The sequence below is a fragment of the Mesoplodon bidens genome, assembly GCF_964165515.1.
Source record: "Mesoplodon bidens genome assembly, chromosome: 4".
In the NCBI taxonomy this organism is placed as follows: domain Eukaryota; kingdom Metazoa; phylum Chordata; class Mammalia; order Artiodactyla; family Ziphiidae; genus Mesoplodon; species Mesoplodon bidens.
This window is the reverse complement of record NC_138160.1, coordinates 86,617,462-86,638,644: the sequence shown is the minus strand read 5'-3', so window position 1 is coordinate 86,638,644 and position 21,183 is coordinate 86,617,462.

Here is a 21,183-nt window from a genome sequence, read left to right as displayed (position 1 = left end):
ATTTAGGAAGACATAAGCAGCCTGTCTGTCTGGTGATTGGTGAGGCCCTGTTACCACCCTGTTGACACTTTGGCCTGAGGCTTCCCAGCTCTGGAGGCTACTGGGTGGGGCCAGGTTTTAGTGAGAAAATGGCAGCCTCCCTCCAAGAGGGTCCATACCAGTAAACAATCACCAGAGCCACTGCTGCCAGTGTCCCCACAGCCGGTGCTACCCCCCACCTCCACAGGGGACCCTCCAGTACTAGCAGGTAAGTCCAGCCCAGTCTCTTAGGAGGTCACTGCTTGTTATCCCTGGGTCCTGGTGCCTATGAGACCCTGTCTGCACCCTCCAAGAGTGAAGTTTCTGTTTCCCCCAGACCTGTGGAATTCCTGCAGTGAAACCCCACTGGCCTTCAAAGCCAGACTCTCTGGGGGCTTCTCCTCCAGTTGCCACATTCCCAGGCTAGGGAGCCAATATGAGGCTCAGAACTTCACTCTTGCAGGAGAACTTCTGTGGTATAATTATTTTACAGTTTGTGGATCACCCACCCAGAATGTATGGGATTGGATTTTATTGCAATTGCGTCCCTCCTACCATCTCATTGTGGCTTCTTTGTCTTTGGATATAGGGTATCTTTTTTGGTAGGTTCTGGCATTTTTTTTATTGGTGGCTATTCAGCAGTTAGTTGTGATTTTGGTGTTTCTGTAAGAAGGAGTGAGCTCATGTCCTTCTACTCCACCATTTGTTCTCAGTCCCACTGTGCCATCTTGTACAGTCCCAGCCTCACATATATTTTTCTAAGGAAGCACAAAAATCTTTCACCCTTCAGTGAGTTAGCAATTATATCAATATACTATCATTAATATCCAAATAAAAACCCTAGGAATAAATTCCTGCCAGTCTTATTACCCTCAAGTATTAGTATTTCTATTTTAACGTCTTCAAAATTAGGAAGATGTCTAATTCAGACTAGAGCTATGGGCTCCAAATTTTTGTCTTCCTAAGAAAGGACGCCTTCAAATTCATTGGTTTAAAGAGTTTGGTATAATATCATTAAATTGTTCATCTTCATTTTTAGTTTACCTTCTTAAATAATCCAATATAGACCCAACATCTAAATTCCTCCAAGTTAAAAGGAGGATGGAATAGAATACCTACTTTAAATTTCTACAAAATATTAAAGTTTCATCAGCTTAACTGAGGAGACTCAGATTCACATTTAGAACTACTATTTTTCAAAAATTCTGTCTTGCATGATTATGGAAAGCTTGAGTCCTGATGAAATCCCTTATTAAAAATTTTTAGCAAACATGGCCTATTCAAAAAATTAAGGACATGATTTTTTTCACAAGTCATTGATTCTTATAAGCATTATCAAAGAGTAATGACGTTTCACCATACCTAGCATAATATAGGCATTTAAGAATGAACAATAATGTACTATGTTGCTCTTTCTGCCTACTTTTCTAAGAGTGTTTTGACTTGATTTTGTGATACAGCAGAGGGAACTGGATCTATAATTTTCTCCTCCATTTCTATTTTCTTGTTAGAATTGTACATATGGTTTTGAACAATAGGACGTCTTACATAATATGAAAATTATTCTGAGAATTCTCATAGCCATGGTGACACTGGTGCTATAACTCTATTCTGGCAACTACATTGTTAGCGGAAATTCAAGTTTGATTACTAGAACTCAAGTTGAAGAATCAGTGCTTGAAAATGCCTGGAATCCTCAAAACCTCTTTTTATAACAGCCCCTCCCCTACTGTAACTGAGTAGAAGCCTATGGGGCCTTCCTCGGACAGACACCCCTCCCCCTGCCATGCCCTCCACTTGCCTCTTATTTTTAGAAAGACTCTAGTCTCTGAGACCTCCTCTGAGTCACACAATGCTAACTCAAGAGTTAATAATTTGAAAAGTATGAACATGAGTAACAAAGAATAGCAGTTGGGTTAGAAGAACTGGTAGCAATTTTAACAGTAGATCATTCATATAGCAGAATCAGAAGGATATAGGTAACAGTGTCTGCCACACATTCCTGAGTTGTTTCAAATACGAAAGAAAGACCCCACCAGATAGAAGAAGCTAACTGCATGATGATCATGAAGACAGCTCCCAAAGCTCCAAAACCATCTGGAGCCTGAGGATTGATAATGTTTACCTCTGTGACATCACTCTGTTACTGCACCATCAACAGGTCAGAGAACTGGGCAGGAGCTGATCAAATACCCAGCAACTCTCTCCCTCACTTTGCCTTTAAAAACCCTTCCCTGTAATCAATCAGGGAGTCTTTTGAGCACTAGCCTCCCATACTCCTTGCTTGCCCTTGAAATAAATGTTGTACTTTCCTTCACCACAACCTGCTCACAGAAAATTGGCTTTACTGGGCACAGGCAAGCAGACCCAAGTTTGGTTTGGTAACATGCTGACTGGGCCAAATGGCATTTTCTAAAAAGTTTCCCAAGCAGGTCTTTTTGTCCCAATCCCTCTGTTTTTATAAGAAGTAAAAGCTATTCACTGTTACTGCAGTTATTTAGCCCCTGCTTTGTTCAAGGCTCTTACTTGGTGGGCCCAAGTAAGAATGACTGATAGACATGGATTGAAAATCTTACTGATTTCAAATTTTAATGAGAAAGAAAGATATTTGCTGGGAAAGGATAAATGCAGGGTTTTTGTATGGGAAAATATAGTAAATTAAATTAATATCAGACAATCTAGAGATAGTGTCTCTTAGATGATGATAAAACAAATTAGTCCACATAAATTAATTCAATTACATCTATATTTGATACTCTTGAGCTGTCTTTATAACACATTTTATTGTGCTTTTAAAAGTTACAAACATTAAGCGAATCATGGAAAGGATACCTAAGCAGACACCTCTTCTGCCTACCTCAGGTGCCAAATACAGAAAGCTCCCTATTCTTAAGGCAAATTGGGGCAATGATATCCAGACTTCCATTCATTAATAATTAATTATAGGGACAAGATTAAGCTAAATAATAATGGTGATGATAATAATTAATAACAAAGTGTCAGTTATATCCTAAATGCACTCAGTAATAGTGCTGGTTGGGGGTCATTTCAGTATGGTGGAGTAGGAGGATGTGGAGCTCACCTTCCCCCACAAACACATCAAAAATACATCTACATGTAGAACAATTCTCACAGACAACCCACTGGAAACTGGCAGAAGAACTCACTCACTCCTCTACAACAAAAACTGCAAGAAAGATTTCCAAGTAATGAGGTAGGATGGCAAAAAGACATACTATTGAGACCTCCACCCAGATAGGGATCTGAAAGGAAAAGAAGGTACACACTAGCAGACCCTCTCCCTGGGCAGCAAGCAGGTCAAGCCACAGACTGGGCGTCCCAGTCCTAGGGTCCTATGTGGAGGACACAAGCCTGCTTGGCTGCTGGGAGGACCACTGGGACAGATAAGAGGGTGGAGAATCCTAGACAGACACTCCACTTGTAAAGAGTGCATAGGTGCTGGCTTGCCAACAAACATGGCAGAGAGAGTTCTGCCCTGGTGGCTGCCACCTTGCTATATGCCCAATCCAAGTGAGGCAAGCACCCTGGCCCTTCCCATTCCACATCACAACTTGGTGCAGGATCTGGGTCAGCCATGTCCTGGGAAAAAACTTCCCCTAGCTATGCAGAGACAACCTTGGGGCCTGGGGTGTGATCCTGGTGAAGCAGCGGCAGCCATTGCCTGCTTTCTTAAGCTGTGCCTCAGAAACCACCACAACCAGCAGGCCATGGCTGGTCCTGCTCTCAGCTCCACCTACTCCACACCACAGACTGGCACTGGATCTGGGGCAGACAGGTCCTGGTGGAAGAGTGGATCTAGGGACACAGAGAAGGCTCAGAGGCCTGGGGTGTGGGTGGGGTAGCAGCAGCCCAGATCTCTGAAGTCTGCACAGTTGTTTCCATTCCCAGAGCCACAAGGGCCAGATCCCCAGTCTAGCAAATGTTCCAGCCTGACCACTCCATGACACAGCCTTGCACTAGATCTGGAATGAACACAACAGTGGAAGGGACACGACCTTGGGCTGTGGGGCTGTGGCTTCCTACATAGGCAGCTCATCAGACCTCTGCGAGCACATAAGCCTCACTTACTTCAGTAGTCCCGTTCTTTGGGGCAAAACACACGCTCAAAGGGAAAAGAGACTGCTTGGGCATGACTCTTCTGGGTTATTCCTCCAGCAATTTGAAAGCAGACCTTACCCCTGAGAGGGCAGCACAGCTACAGAGTAGAAAAGGAGTCCTGCCTCACACCCTATGCAGGCTTTAGATCTTCCATCAACCACATTCCCTACCAAGGTGATAGTGGCCAGTACACATTGAGGAAAGCTGTGGCTGGTGGCCACATCAAAACCAGCCCTTGCGCAAAGATATTGGACACACAGTGTGCATAGGAATACTTCCACACAAAAATTCCTCTTCAAAACCACAATAGATAACTATTTCTCCTAAATTCATAGAGAAAGTTAAGTAAAATGAAAAAGCAGAGAAAGTACTCCAAATAAAAGGGCAAGAGAAATCCCTTGAAAGAACAAATAATGAATCAGAGATTAGTCTACCACACACAGAATTTAAAAAGGTGGTAGTAAAAATGCTAACTGAATTAAGAAATATTATCAATATAAACACAGATCATTTTAACAAGGAACTAGAAAATAAAAGATGACCCAAACAAAAAAGATAATTGAATTTCTGACATAAAAAGCAATCTAGAAACAATTAATAGCTGACTAAATGACACAGAAAACGAATGAGTGATCTGGAATATAGAATAATAGAACTAATCCAATGAGGGCAACAGACAGAAAAACAAATTTAAAAAAATGAAAGCAACACGTAAGCTCTATGAGATAATGTAAAATGCCAAGTTATGCATAATAGGGATTCCAGATGGAAAAGAGAGAAACGGGGATGGAAAATGTATCTGAAGAAATTATGGCTAAAAACTTCTAAAACCCAAAGAAGGAAACAGATATCCAGGGACAGGAAGCACAGAGGGTCCCCAACAGGATAAACCCAAATAGATCCACACCAAGTCATATTATAATAAAAGTGGCAAAAAGTAAAGATAAAGAGAGAATTCTAAAGTCAGTAAAAGAAAAACAAAGAGTCATATACAAGGGAATCCTCATAAGACTGTCAACTGATTTCTCTGCAGAAACTTTGCAGGCCAGATGGGAATGGCACAATATATTCAAAGCCTGAAAGGGAAAAACCTGAGACCTCAGATACTCTACCCAGCAAGATTATCATATATAGTAGAAGAAGAAAGAATTTCTCAAACAAGCAAAAACAAAGTATTCAGCAATACTAAACCTACCCTAAAAGAAATTATGAAGGGTCTTCTCTTATTTCCCAGTAGGAAATAAGAATATATAGTAAGGACTGAAGATCGCTTAGATAAGCCAGTACATAGATTTTTTAAAAATTGTAATATCAACTATAACTGCAATAAACAGTAAAAGGATAAGCATGAAGATGTAAAAGAGGACATAAAAAACACAAAATGTAGAGGAGGGGAGTAAAAATTATAGATCATTTAGAATGTGTTTGAACTTCAATGATTATCAATTTAAAGCAAGTAGGTATAATTATGGGACAAAATACATGAACCCCATGGTAAATAAAAATCAAAAAGCCACAAAAGATCCACAAAAATCAAAGGAAAGGAGCTCATATATACTACAATAGAAAATCAAACCATAAAAGGAAAAACAAAAAGAAGGAAAATGAACAAAGAACTACATAAACAACTGGAAAACAGGGAATAAAATGACAATAAGGGGCTTCCCTGGTGGCACAGTGGTTGAGAGTCCACCTGCCAATGCAGGGGACACGGGTTCGTGCCCCGGTCCGGGAAGATCCCACATACCGCGGAGCAGCTGGGCCCGTGAGCCATGGCCGCTGAGCCTGCGCGTCTGGAGCCTGTGCTCCACAACGGGAGAGGCCACTACAGTGAGAGGCCCGCGTACCACAAAAAAAACCAAACAAACAATAAGTACATACCTATCAATGTCAATGGACTGAATGCTACAATCAAAAGACATAGGGTGGCTTACTGGATTAAAAAAATAAGACCCTTCAACATGCTGCCTACAAGAGACTCACTTCAGGGTGAAAGACACACACACTGAAACTGAGGGGATGGAAAAAGATATTTCATGCAAATAGAAACTACAAGAAAGTGGAGGTAGTACTACTCATATCAGAAAAAATAGACTTTAAAACAAAGTCTGTAAAGAAAGGTAAAGAAGGGTGCTATATAATGATAATGATAAAATCAATACCAAAAGAGGATATTACAACCACTTACATATATGCACCAATACAGAAGTACCTAAAAATATAAAGCAATACTAAGAAGCATAAAGGGGGAAACTGACAATAATCCAATAATAGTAGGAGATTTTAACACCCCATGTACATCAATGGACACATCATTCAGACAGAAAATCAACAAGCTAACAGAGATCTTAAATAACACAATAGACCAGTTGGCCTTAATAGATATCTATAGGACACTACCACCAAAAAAAGCAGAATATACATTTTTTTAAGTACACATGGAATGTGCTGCAGGATAAACCAAATTCTAGGTAAAAGAACAAGCCTCAATAAATTTAAGAGGATAGAAATTATATCAAGCATCTTCTCCGACCACATGATACAATATTAGAAATCAAGTACAGAAAGAAAACCAGGAAAAGAAAAAACACATGGTATCTCATAAGAGGATATTATGAACAGTTATATGCCAACAAATTGGACAACCTAGAAGAAATAGACAAAATTCTAGAAACATATAGCCTGCCAAGACTGAGTCAAGAAGAAAGATACAATTTGAATAGACTGATCACTAGAAGTGAAATAGAATCTGTAATTAAAATAAAACTCTCTACAAATAAAAGTCCAGGACCGGAGGGCTTTACAGGGGAATCTGACCAATGCTATAAAGAATATGAGGACTTTAGATGCAAAAATTCTCAATAAAATATTAGCAAACCGAACCCAACAATATATAAAAAGTATCATACACCATGATCAAGTTGGATTCATTCCAGGGTCGCAAGGATAGTTTAGCATGTGCACATCATCAATGTGACACACCACATTAACAAAAGAAAAGACAAAAACCACATGATCATCTTGATAGATGCAAGAAGAACATTTGACAGAATTCAACATCCTTTCATGATAAAAACTCTCATCAAAGTGTGTATAGAGGAAACATATCTCAACATAATAAAGGCAATTTATGGCAAACCCACAACCAACGTAAGACTCAAATATGAGAAGCTGGAAGCCTTTCTGCTAAATTCAGGAAAAAGACAAGAATTCCCACTCTCTCTACTTCTATTTAACATAGTATTGGATTTCCTAGCCACAGCAATCAGACAATAAAAAGAAATAAAAGTATCCAAATTGGAAGGGAAGAGGTAAAACTATCATTATTGGCAGATCATGTGATACTCTATATAGAGAACCCTAAACACTCCACCCAAAAACTATTAGAACTAATAAATGAATTCAGCAAAGTTCCAGGATACAAGGTTAATATACAGAAATCCATTGCATTTCTATACACTAATAATGGAATATCAGAAAGTAAAAAACAAAAAGTCCCATTTAAAATCACATTTAAAAATACCTAGGAATAAACTTAACCAAGGAGGTGAAAGACCTATATGCTGAAAACTGTAAAATATTGATAAAGGTAATTGAAGATGACTGAAAGAAATGGAAAGATATCCTGTGTTCTCCTAGAAGAGAGCACAGGCAAAACATTCTGACATAAATTGTAGCAATATTTTCTTAGATCAGTCTCCCAGGGCAAAAGAAATAAAAGCAAAAATAAACAAATGAGACCTAATTAAACTTAAAAGCTTTTGCACATCAAAGGAAACCATCAACAAAATGAAAAGAAAACCTATCAAATGGGAGAAAATATTTGCAAACAATGTGACAAGAAGTTACTATCGAAAATATACAAAGAGCTTATATAAATCAATATTTTAAAGAAACAATCCAATCCAAAAAATTGGCAGAAGACATGAATAGATATTTTTCCAATAAATGCATACAGATGGCTAACAGGCATATGAAAAGATGCTCCACATCGTAAATCATTAAAGAAATGAAAATCAAAACCACATTGCAGTGGTTTCACCTCACACCTCTCAGAATGACTATCATCAAAATGTCTATAAATAGCAAATGTTGGAACAGATGTGGAGGAAAGGGAACACTCATACACTCTGGGTGGGAATGTAAATTGGTACATGGAAAACAGTATGGAGTCTCCTTAAAAGACTAAAAAGAGAAGTACCATATGATCCGGCAATTTCACTCTTGGGTGTATATCCAGCAAAAACAAAAACACTAATTCGAAAAGATACTTGTATCCCAATGTTCATAGCAGCAATATTTACAATACTTAAGATATGGAAACAACCTAAGTGCCCATGAACAGATGATTGAATTAAGACAATGTGTATATTCTACAATTAAATATTATTCAGCTATAAAAAGATGAAGTATTGCCATTTGCAGCAGTGTGGATGGACCTAGATAATATTATGCTAAGTGAAATAAGTCAGACAAATACTATATATTGCTTATATGTGGAATCTAAAAAATAATACAAATGATTCTATATACAAAATGGAAACAGACTCATAGACATAGAAAACAAACTTATGGTTGCCAAAGGGGAAAGGGAGTGGGGGAGGGATAAATTAGGAGTATGGGATTAACAGATACAAACCACTATACATAAAATAGACAAGCAACAAGGATTTACTGTACAACACAGGGAACTATATTCAATATCTTGTAATGACCTATAATTGAAAATAATGTGAAATATATATATATATATATATATATATATATATATATATATATAACGGAATCACTTTGCTGTACACCTGAAACTATCACAATAATGTAAATCAACTATACTTCAATAAAAAATAAAGTGCTAGTTATATCCTCAACTATTGAAAATGTACTGTGTGTCAGATATGGCACTAAAAGCTGACTTACTCTCAGTCTTCATAGTTTTAATAGTCTAGCGTAGCACAAAGCTTTTGACAAATAATAGTTAATCTGGAAGTGATCTCTGATGAAGAAGTAGCAGATACCTGAAGAAATATTGAGTCGAACTAAAAACATTTCTTGCAGAAGAAACTGTGTGCACAAACCTGTCTAGCTGGGAGGAAACAGGTGAGGCTGTATAATGGGGAAAATTGCTAGGAATGCCCTTACGTCCTAAAAACTGCAATTTGCCCAAAGTAACTTAGATCCAGCCTTTATTTATTTCTATTTGGCATGATTCCTTTATTTTTTTCTGATAATTTTTGTTAAATTAGTATGGATCCTCAAATGGCATTGCTCTGACTAATGGTTTCTCACAGATTACACTGAAATTTATTTGTAAAAAAATCTTTTATATCTCAATTTTAAGGGATTTCTGGATCTTTTCTGAGACTATAAGTTATTCCAATGTTATTGTAATCTGAAAGAAGGTACTGATAATCTTATAGATAATGAACTCTGAACTTCAAAATATATATTATTTCAATGTCCAATAAAAAGGCATAATTTCTTACAGTATTTCTATAATGTATATCTTTTCAGAATGCTTTTCCACAAAATTAGTTTTTCTGTAGTTGTATGCTCAGATTTTATACTGCAAGAAACTTTATTAGACTATAAAACTTTCAACTAGAACAGCATTGAAAAAAATCTTAACAGAATGCAAATGGAGAAAAACCATCTTTTGTGACAGCTAAAACATAGGTTTTTCACAAGAACACCTTTGTTACTGATTCTTGAAAGCAAAAATCATTTCCACAATGGGGAGATCCTATCAGCTATAGCACTTAACATCTTCCTTTTCTTCTCGTTGTCAGAGTCTATCAGAATAGTTTAATATGAGGAGCAAAGATCTCAAGGAGAAAAAAAATGGAAGAAAACTGAAATTGCTGGAAGTAGTTAAACATGTTTTTTTTAAATGATGTTCAATACTGCTTCAAGCTTTTTTTTCTCATTTATTCTCAAATTACTACATAAGAATGCATTTGACATTTTCACACCATCTTTCCCTCAAAGATATATTTTAAGTTGTTAAAGAAAAAGGCAAGTGAATATGAGCATTCTAAGAACAGAGGCCTTTAAAAAAATCACTGACACTGTTATAAAACTGTAGTATAATATTATGCAGAGGAAATCAGGAATCAAGCTGATTTGGAGGAAATATTTTTAGAGGAGGGAATGAGAACAAGATAGAAATGAAATATTGAGATGGAGGAGGGATAAATCTGGATAGAAAAAATATATTTTATAAAAGAGGTAAAGAAATGGTGATACCAAAGAAATAAAAAGTTCTTCCTGTATCAAAACTAGAGAATATACTGCATATTGTCTTTGGGTTGTAAGAACTGACTAAAGGTATTTGAAAGTTGACAGCTGTGGAGGGCTGTAGAACTCAGGAAGGCCAGGAGAGGAAGTGAGGGTGCTGTGAGTATTGATAAGCTTTCCACTTGGTGAAAAAACTGGGGCCCCTATCTCTAGGTAACAAAAGATGGCAACAACAGGAGGTTGGGGACATTGCACCATGTTAAGAGGGAAAGTAGGATTACCTAGAATGTCATTATCAAATTCAAAGTAAACATATAATTGTGTTAACTGAATTATGACTACTTGTGATACACATATACGACAGATGGTAACTACCTGGGTTAGATTAGAAGTTTACAATTTATGAGAAAAACTGGGATCCTCACAGTGTGAAAGTCTTATTTATGTTTTGTCCCTCCTGCCAGCTATAGAAACAGTAAAAGGAAATAGCACATGATTTGGAGTAAAATAGAACAAGGTGAAAATCTTACTTCTACATCCTACCTGTGCAAATCATAAAACCTCTCAATTCCCTCATCTCTAATATGGAAACATGTATCTCATACAAACTAGTTCATAGGTCAAGAATGGGAACGAGCTAGGAAGAATATCACTCATATTAAATGTTAACTATATCTTTCCTTCCTTTTCTATTCCTTTCCATTTCCATGGCCTCATTTAGATTCTCATCTCTTCACCTTTAGATTACAGCAAGTTATATCGTCCATGCTTCCTGGTTATCTCTCTGAACAATTATGTATCTGTGTCCATCACTAGTATGTGTGAAATGAACCTCATTTTATTCTCAGCCCACTAAGCTATGACTTCCCCAATGAATTAAACTACTTGGTATAGCTAAACATGGCCTTCTTTAAACTTGTTTCCTACATTCCCACTCATTTTTATTTCCAATTGTTAACTCACATGAATCCTAGCCAACTCTCTCTGTTATTCACATTATCTTTACCATCTCCCCTAAAATTTCACATTTTCAAAAATTTTGATGTTCAATTCAAGGTCTAGCTCTTCCTTGAAACTATATATTTGTGTATTTAGCACAAAATTATTTCCCACAACTTTGATCTCTTATTACATTTATTCCCAGAACACCGTAAAACAAGTCTTTCCACATTTAAAGACTTGGGGTAATTTGTTCCCACAAATAGATGATAAGTTCCCAGAAGCATGGATGTTTTATACTATTTTTGTATCCTTTGTAAAGCCTAGCAGAATTCTGAGTGCATGATCATTAATTCAATAAATACTTACAGATAGGTTATATCTGAAGGTTACAGGTAGCTTTCAAAATATTAAAACTGGACTGCCCTTGAAAGGCTGCTCAGCAGAAGGTACTGATTAAAATAGTCTGTTCATTTACAAGAGGAGGTTTCCAGCTGATAGATTTTATTGCCTGTTATTTAGACAATCCAAACACTGTAACAGGGAGTATCTTGTAAACAAAATTTGCCTTGACTACTGGGCATAACCAGCTTTAACTGCTACTTTCAATCTCCCCTAAAGGCTTAGAGGGAAATGAAATGTGAAGTGTTTAGCAGGGAGATGGACCAAAAATCAAGTTAGAGCAGAAAATAACTTAAAAAAACAGAGAAAAAAACAGAGAAACACAGATATTGTGCATGTTATAGGAATGATCTGCCCTGTATTTCTTCATATTTTTCATTCATTCATGTTTTTGTACTGTACATATTACATCTTCACTCTTCCAATACTCACAAGTCTAACTTGCTGTAAATCTTGTCTTCAAAGAGAGGTTTATACATTTTGGTCTTCCATTGCTTTATCTATTTCTAGCTCCTCTCATTTGGATAATTGAAAGCTGCCCACCTCCTTCCTTTGTCCCACCATCCAATTTAATCATGAGTTTTAATCATAATTTATGGGGTTGAGATTAAACCAAAAAAAAAAAAAACGGACTTTGTCATTTATGTCTTGTAGATCACCTAGAACTTTACAATAATAAAATTACAGAGTTAGAGAGAACTTTAGAAATGATCTTGTTGAAACTTTTGGATAATTATATTTGCTCCTTGATCTTTATGATGACTGAGATAAAATTATGAAAGTCAGTCACTTGGAATTACAAATATAAGAAGTCTTATAAATGAATTCTTAAAAAATGAAATACTCTGGTTCCTCAAAATGTTAAGCATAGAATTAACATAGCACCCATCAATTCTAGTCCTAGGTATATACCCAGAAGAACTGAAAACAGGTATTCAAGTAAATATTTGTACACATACATTCATGGCTCAAAGGTGGAAACAACTTAAATGTCCATTAACAGGTGAATGGATAAACAAAATGAGGTGTATACAACGGAATATTATTCAGTCATCAAAAAGGAACGAAGTACTGATGCAGGTAACAATGTGGATAAAGCTGAACCTTGAAAATATTATGCTAAGTGAAAGAAGCTAGACATAAACCTTACATATTCTGCAATTCCATTTATATGAAATATCCAGAGGAGGTAAATCCATAGAGGAGGAAAGCAGATTAGTAGTTGCAAGAGGTTGGTGGTAGATAAACATGGTACCCTGCTTACAGGGACTCCTCTGTGGATAATAAAGTCTTTTAGAACTAGATAGAGATGATAGAACAACATTGTGAATGTACTAAATGCCACTAAATTGCATACTTTAAAAGGGTAAACTTTATGTTATATGAAATTTACCTCAATTGAAAAGAAAAGAAAAAAATCCCAGAGGTTGAAATGTTTCTATCATACAGCTCATGTTGCAACTGACAGCATAATCCAGTTTAAATCCTCTAATTTTTGGTTGTACTCTCACCACTTTCTCTTCATGATCCATATTAATTTCACTAATATCATATTTAGCAATTCAGAGATCTATCTGACATAAATATCTGCTTTTGTTTTAAAGTATGTCCATGTTAATTGGTTGATTTTAAAAAAGAAACAGTGCACATGACTTTAAAATGAAGATTATAATTCTCCTGTGGTTTACATTTGAATGTCATTTATGTTGCATTTGCACAGCCTTTGTGCAAAAAGCTGCATGCTTCAGTTTGTATTCAGCAACATCCACCACTTTAAATTGTTGGCAGGGAGTAGCTATTTAGCATTAGTCATTTTGCACAGTTTATAATGTAATGATTATAATCCAACCCAAAGTACAGAATACTATATTGCCAAGAATGGGGTTGGACTAACATTTCTCTTTAATGGGTAAGTACATTCTATTTTAAAATTCAGGAAAAAAAAATTTTTTTAAGTAAGCAGCATTCTGGACTTCCCTGGCAGTCCAGGGGTTAAGACTCCAAGCTTCCACTGCAAGGGACGCAGGTTCCACCCATGCTGGGGAACCAAGATCCCACACATGCTGCACGGCATGGCCAAAAAAAAAAAAGGGCAGCAGTCATGGAGGGCCAGAGTTGGCAAAATCTGTTATAGACAAGCTCAGGCATTACTCTTTGACTGTTCAAGCAACTAGTGAATCACCTATGCCAAGTCTGATTAAAATAAGCTCATCTCTGTAACTGGGATAGTAAGCAGATGGTAGAAATAAAGATGTGCTGAACTAGCCATAAATAACTGAGATAGGAAAATGTACAAGGGGAAGTGCAAGCTAGTCCCAGCAGTTTGTGTGAGCATGTATAGTCTCCCAATATGGTGGCATATGCCTTTAGCATTGTACCTTTGCAAATACATTGTGAGATATATGACATTATCCTTGGAAGCTGAGACTTTTAGATGCTATAAAGATAATCCATAAAATGTAGCTAAGGCTTATGACATAATAATCTATTGAGGAATGATATAAAAATGAAAGCATATAAATGAAATAGACAATTGGAAGGCAACATAAGGGTTCATAGTCCCTATGAGCCATGAATTGATAGTAGTAATTTGATTATATAATTTCTCATCATAAAGCCAATATTCATTTTCATTTTGAAATCTGTTTCTCTTCCTCTGCAGAGGCTTCCAACAGAATGGAGTTTGACTGTGATGGGGTTTAAAATGTTAAAGGGGAAAATGAGCCTTTACAAGTCTGTCTAAACCATACAATAGTCAGGAAACTGCACAACACAAACATGTGACGTTGTGTTCACAAAGCATACATTCCCAGAGCAGGCTCCTTGACCTACACTATTACCCATGACACTCAACCAAACAGCACTTCAAGGGCTCACTTAGGAGAAATGGGTGAAATAGACCTAGGAATTCTGGGGTGTAAATAAACAATGCAGGCAACCTAACTATTTTCTCTGTTCTACTTTGTCAGCATGCATCACAAATAGTAGTGAAGTTTGAATATTAAACAAGAGATATCATCTGCTCAAGAGTCTCCTGGCAGTCTAATCTAAATGTAGTGCTGGCTTTGCTGTAATATAAAAGCATCAATGAGAAGTCATTGAATATCAGAAGGATAATATTCAATGTTTTTCCTCCTCTTTAAAAATACTTCCTGGATGAACACACAGTCTAGAAGGGGCAGCAGCAATCTAAAGTGAAGAGAGACCAAACTTTACGTGAGCTATAGGAAAGGGCATCACCTCTTCTACATGATGCTTACCAATACCACCACTGGGACCACCTCCGAGTTTTCTCACCTTCATTTCCCTTGAACCTTTATTATTATTTCCAGTATCACACGATCAGTGTTTGCATCTCATAATTAAAACAGCTTGAATCTATAAGAACTTGAGTTACCATAGAAGTGAAAAAGAAAATAAAATGCAATGATGAACAGTGGCATGAAATTAGCCCATAGTCTGCTTGCCCCAAATGGCAATGTTCTAAAGTGATGTGAGGTTCTTTAACGTCTGGTGATTTATGAATACACCTCTTTTTTTTTAAATCATACAATATTTCTGTTCTTTTTTATTGTGATATTTACCTTCTCTGTTGACTCTAGACTTTTAAAAGTACTTCCTGTACTTGGGTTGTTACTATTTAAGAACTATCTGATAGTTGGCATACATGTTTATTTGATTACCCGCAAGCTCATTAGTGAGTACTTTTGGTTAAGGTATGTTTGATTCCTGTTCTGATTAAAAATAAGTAGAGAACATCTGAGGTTTGATTTGGGGAACTGAGCTAATGCCTGGGTATAATGAGTGGAAGAATGGGATTTTACTAAAAATATTTAAGAATTACTGCAGAAGATTGGAAATAAAAGTTGCTTAAAACTTTGAAGTACCATTTGATACTTTATGAAAACACAACCATTTAGGAAACAAATGATGACTAGAATAAAACAATGATTCCAGAATGATTATTAAAAAAACTGAATTCATTTCAAAATTATTTCTAAATAACTCTTAGATTTTCAACTAGAATTTTTTTTTAGCTTTTTTTCTCTCGGTTTTTACAGTCCTCTTGGGTTTTGATGCTGCTTTTAGACAAAATGTTCTTAATTTTAACTCAGCTGCATATGCTCTCCCAATATATATTTCACAGTCTGTAGAATTATTTACTACCTTTCTTAAGACAATATAGTTTAAAGAAAGCTTTAAGTCCCTATTTTCCCTTCTAATAAATGCAGCTCTGTGAAAACTGGTTAATATAAAGAGATTCTTAAGTGGGGTGGGGGGAGGAACAATGCAATTATTGGAAATGATAAATGTTTCTAAAAGTGAAAATAGAAAATGGACCAACAATGAAATGTAATTTTGCTTTTGTGAAGGCTTAAAGAATGATTGTCTTTATGAGGAATGATAAAATTAAATTTTAGAGGCAGGAATGTAGAGGTCTATAGAGGAAGACTTATCCTTTCTGTTAAGACTAAAAATGATAGTTCTACTTAAATCTCTTTTGGCACTAGAAAAATCTTGTGAAATTGACTTTCATATTCCATTGACGTGTCAAGATATCTTATTCACCCAAGAAACAGTTTCCCCTAAAAATATGACTTGTTCTGCACCATCACAGGGTTTAGTTTAAGCATAGCTCTTCTACTTTCAAGGAGCATCATGCTTGTATCAGCTCCAACAGGGTTACAAGGCAAGTGGAGAATTGAGGCCATCAATTTTAAGGCCATAGAGTTGAAAAGTCTAGTTTTTAGAAACTGACTTAAAACATCTTGTATGGGTTATATTTATCGGCTTGGTGCCACAGCATAATGAAATCTATGAAAAAATTATTTTAAGTCTGAATTTATGATTAAATCAGTAAGCTTAACTTGTCATTCATTTACAGAAAGATGTCATAAGAGTGCAGTATTAGAAAAGCAGAGGTCATTTAAAAATGCATCTAAAGGTCACTAGTTCGAAACCCTTTCTTTCACATAATAAGGGTGAGTACAGTCTGTTTTAAACAGTGATAGAGGAAAAATGAATATATAAATAAATATTAAAAAATACAGACGAGGAAAAAACAAGCCTCTAATGAAAGATAACACTTTGCTTTAAAAGAACTGAGCTAGTTTCTCTTTATGGAAATCTCACATGCAATTAAAGGAAATTAAAGATCCAAATCACCAATATTGAACCACAGCAACTTTCAAAACGGGTAGCACAAATGCACTTTCAGGAAATATTTTAATTAATAAGTGATTCACTTGGGTGACTTTGTCTCAAATATGTAGGTGGAAAATTAAGCTGATTATACTCTGACAATTATAGTAGCCAGGAAAATGTTACTGCATTCTTCAGTTTATGCTACTAAAGAATATCCAGAAGGTAATATGAATAATCAGCAAGATGGTAGTAAAGGAGAAACTGCTAATGGACTTTCTGTTGTAGGAAAAATTACACAGGGTTAATACCTTTTTAATTGAAATGTGAAGCCATCTATTTTCAGATCAGCAATCCCAATGATTGCCAGGTTGGTCTATAGATCTTTCTTACTTGGAGAAGTATCCTTCTCGTCTCTTACTAGCCTGCATGCAGTGAAAAAGGATGTCCATCTTGAGAAAGAAGTAACATTCTTCCTTCAAAGATACTGATTTTCTTTATTCAAAACTATTTGTTAAGCATTTACTTTACCAACAAATGTTCTAGCCACTGGCAACAAGCATGACTTTACACATTTCTCTCCCTATGGGGAAATGTTGCTTATGCAGTTTGTCCTCTGCTAGATGTATAAGTATTTTTATTTCTCTACTAGAATTGTTGGAGTGAGCAACATGGGTCCAGCTCGTTTACACTCTGGACCTTGGCTATTAATTTAGTGTTTCTGAACCTGCTTGCTTTCATGCTAGTATTTCTTCTCAAGACCAAAGGGATACTAATCAACAACGGTGAAACAAATAAATCAAGAATCAATTAAATTTCTTTTACCCTTAACTCTGGTAAAGGTCATCCTGGCATTTCTTGAGACATCGACCCATTAATTAGTCAGTATAATCCACTCATGTTTTTAAATATTGGATAACATGTTGAGCAACAAGAAACCTAAGAAGCTTGTTAGCAATCTTCTCCCCATCACCTTCAAGGTATCATTAGTAGATAGTACCATCCTTTCAAACCAGCCATTTGCCTAAAAGTGATATAATTATGACAATTCTGATAGGGTTTGTGCTCTCAAATTCTTTAAACACTACTGGAGTAAATGTAAATCCTTTATCAAACCCAATACTTGTTAGCCACTCATGTGTTGCAAAGAACTGTTCTTTTAGAGTCTGAAGTGTGAACTGGAGTTAAAAGCACTTCCTATTATTTTGAGGTGAAATCTATTATAATCAAGATGTACTCTCCTTGCATTAGTCCAACTCTATCAGGATAGAATCTTGACCAAGATTTTTTGGTCACATTTCATGGAAAACTAGGAGATTTTGGTGATTATACACATGCTAAAAAAATAGGTAATTTTATATAAAGAATTTGAGTATGAGCTAAATCCTCTATTTCTTCCTCATGCTATATGCCAATTGAAAACCTGTTTCACATCTTTACTCTGGGACTCAGTCTAATAAAACAGTTTCCATCCAGAATATTGCCAATCATTATGTCACAGGACAGAAATATTTCAAAGCAAGATTTGGCATTTAAAAATATTCTGCTTCAAACTTGCACACACCAAACCAAGTCTAATGGCCATGACTATCTTCAGCAGGGTGGGGATATAGAATCATCCCAGAGTAGGGGTACCACAGAAAAGGCAACATGAATATTTAGTGCACAACATTTACATTTATCTTGATGGTAAACCGTTGAAAATTAAATATCATCATGTCATGTGATATTTTATAGCCAGTCTTTTATTGGGTTGGCCAAAAAGTTCGTTCGGGTTTTCCATGTTACAGAAAAACCTGAACGAACTTTTTGGCCAACCTCAATATTTTACATGTCAGTGTGAAAAGAGAAATTTATATTAATTTTAAAGTGATAATGGAATAGAAGACAAAAAATATGCTTAGCGTCATGTATCATCTTGGCAAATCCCTGAATATTGCTAAAAAATACATTATGAAATACTGTAGTAATAGTTATGCTTGTAAAGGTGGAAAAAGAACTCTGTATAAATGTATTAGCAACAGGAAGCTTTGAAAATCTTGTTTTGACATTGAAAAAACTAAGTTATATATCACTGTGCCTTATCTTCAGTGAGGTAAATCCAGGAGCAATGATATGACATCTAAACTGGTGACACTGGATGATACTTTTCCACATTTTTTCTTTCCCCAAAAAACTCATATAGCCTTTGTGAATCTATCTAAAGCCATTTGGTCATCTATTTATTACATGAACATGATTCTCTGTAGTTTGCATCATACTTGAAAGCCCTAGAATTCAGAAAAAAAAAAAGAAGAAATAACAAGGAATTCTAAACTGAAGTATTTTCTATGGAAAGAACTTTAATAAGTGATGGTAATGATCCATTACTAGCCTAATGTGCTTTCAGTGAGAAAAAGAAAATCACATTCTCTGAGTAAGTACAGTGCTTTTGTGCACCTCTCCTTCCAGGTGGATATAGCCATGTGCCACGGCACAAGGCTTGGACACCACAGCGTGGACTAGATTTCAGTTTCCCTAACTCTCTTCGGCTAGACAACAATGAGCAATTCAAAAGCTATTCAAGTGTCCGTGGTTTGATGATTGAGAACCTATTGTAGTTTAGTTAAAATAAGGTCTTGATGAATTTGGCAAGACCCAGTTGCACAAAGAGTTTGCTCCAGAACAAGTTTGGGGTATAGGTATTGCTCAAGTGCTTATTTCACATTTTATTTCCACTCTCTGTGATGATCTGGCCTCTAGCTAAGTTTCTGGCTTATTCTCCTCCACTGTTCACCCCCATCAAAAGTTACATTCCAATGATACTTGCTGTATTTGTACTTTCTGAGTCATAAATTTGCTTCAGATGTCCATGCCTTGCAAATATTGTCCCTTCACTTTAACAGTTTCCCATCCCACCTTTCCACCTGACATAGCTTCTAAAAACACAGCTTGCAATTTCATGTTTTCTATGGCAGCCAGGATAATTCACCATAGAGATGTCCTGCCATAGGAAGCATTGATGGGTGACCCTGCTACTTCTACCAAAATATTTAATAAAAGACCACACTTTTCATGGGCTGCTCCTTGCATGGATACAAAGGCAGGTCCATTCCTGCAAAATACAAGATTCACCTGACAGATGACTTTGGTTCATGGACTTTCCATTGGTGTGACCAAATCTTTTGTAGAACAGTCTGAGACTGTTCCTACCCAACACTGTCTCCTTCTTACTCTCCTTCCCAGGAGTCAGATAGTGTCATGCTTCCTCTTACTCCCTCCCCTTTTTCTCTTATATGTATTTTCCCAATAAATGTCTTGCACAAATAAGCCCATTTTGGTATCTTTTCTCTAAGGATCTGAACTAACACAAATTTTACTGTAAGAGGTCAAAAAAATTAGGTGGCAAGATTAGGATTAGAGACAGGCTCAATCACTACCCCATAGGTCTTCATCATCCTAGGTGATACATGAGGCATAGAGAGCATGTAGTACAATAGAGTAGGCTAATTGCTAATGATTTCACCCCTTCTGACCTGGAAATACATTCCAGGGGAAGGAAATGCCTTTTTAAGCGCAATGATTCAGGAATTTGAAAAATATGAGGGTAGTGGGCAGTGAACAGGGGTGTGCTTCCCTTGTGGCGCAGTGGTTGAGAATCTGCCTGCTAATGCAGGGGACACGGGTTCGAGCCCTGGGCTGGGAGGATCCCACATGTCGCGGAGCAACTAGGCCCGTGAGCCACAACTACTGAGCCTGCGCGTCTGGAGCCTGTGCTCCACAACAAGAGAGGCCGCGATAGTAAGAGGCCCGCGCACTGCGATGAAGAGTGGCCCCCACTTGCCACAACTAGAGAAAGCCCTCGCACAGAAACGAAGACCCAACACAGCAAAAATAAATTAATAAATTAATAAACTCCTACCAAAAAAAAAAAGACAGGGGGCTTCTACGTTATATTGGTGCTCTGCAGAGAAACTGAGGGGTATAAACAAGCAGTTAACAGCTAAATATGAGTTCCAGAGGGTCTCTCTGGTAGTGTAAAAGGAAATCCTTATCTCCTAGAGTGGAAGCACAGACACAGCAGCAAATCAATGACTTGATAATTATAGGTGCAAAACTCCAGACACATCTGAAGACTCCTTCAATGCAGACCTTTTGTGCTAAGATCAAAACCTTTTTCTGGGGCCCTGAAACATGACTTGGGGACATCTGGAAGGATGTCCATGTGGATGATGGTTCTGTAGATCTCTGAATTGGCAGAGCTTGGAGAGGAGCCCCATCCTTGCCCGGTAAGATCTAGTTATCCCAATCTGCTCTAGGATACAACACAGTCCTCCTCCCCATGAG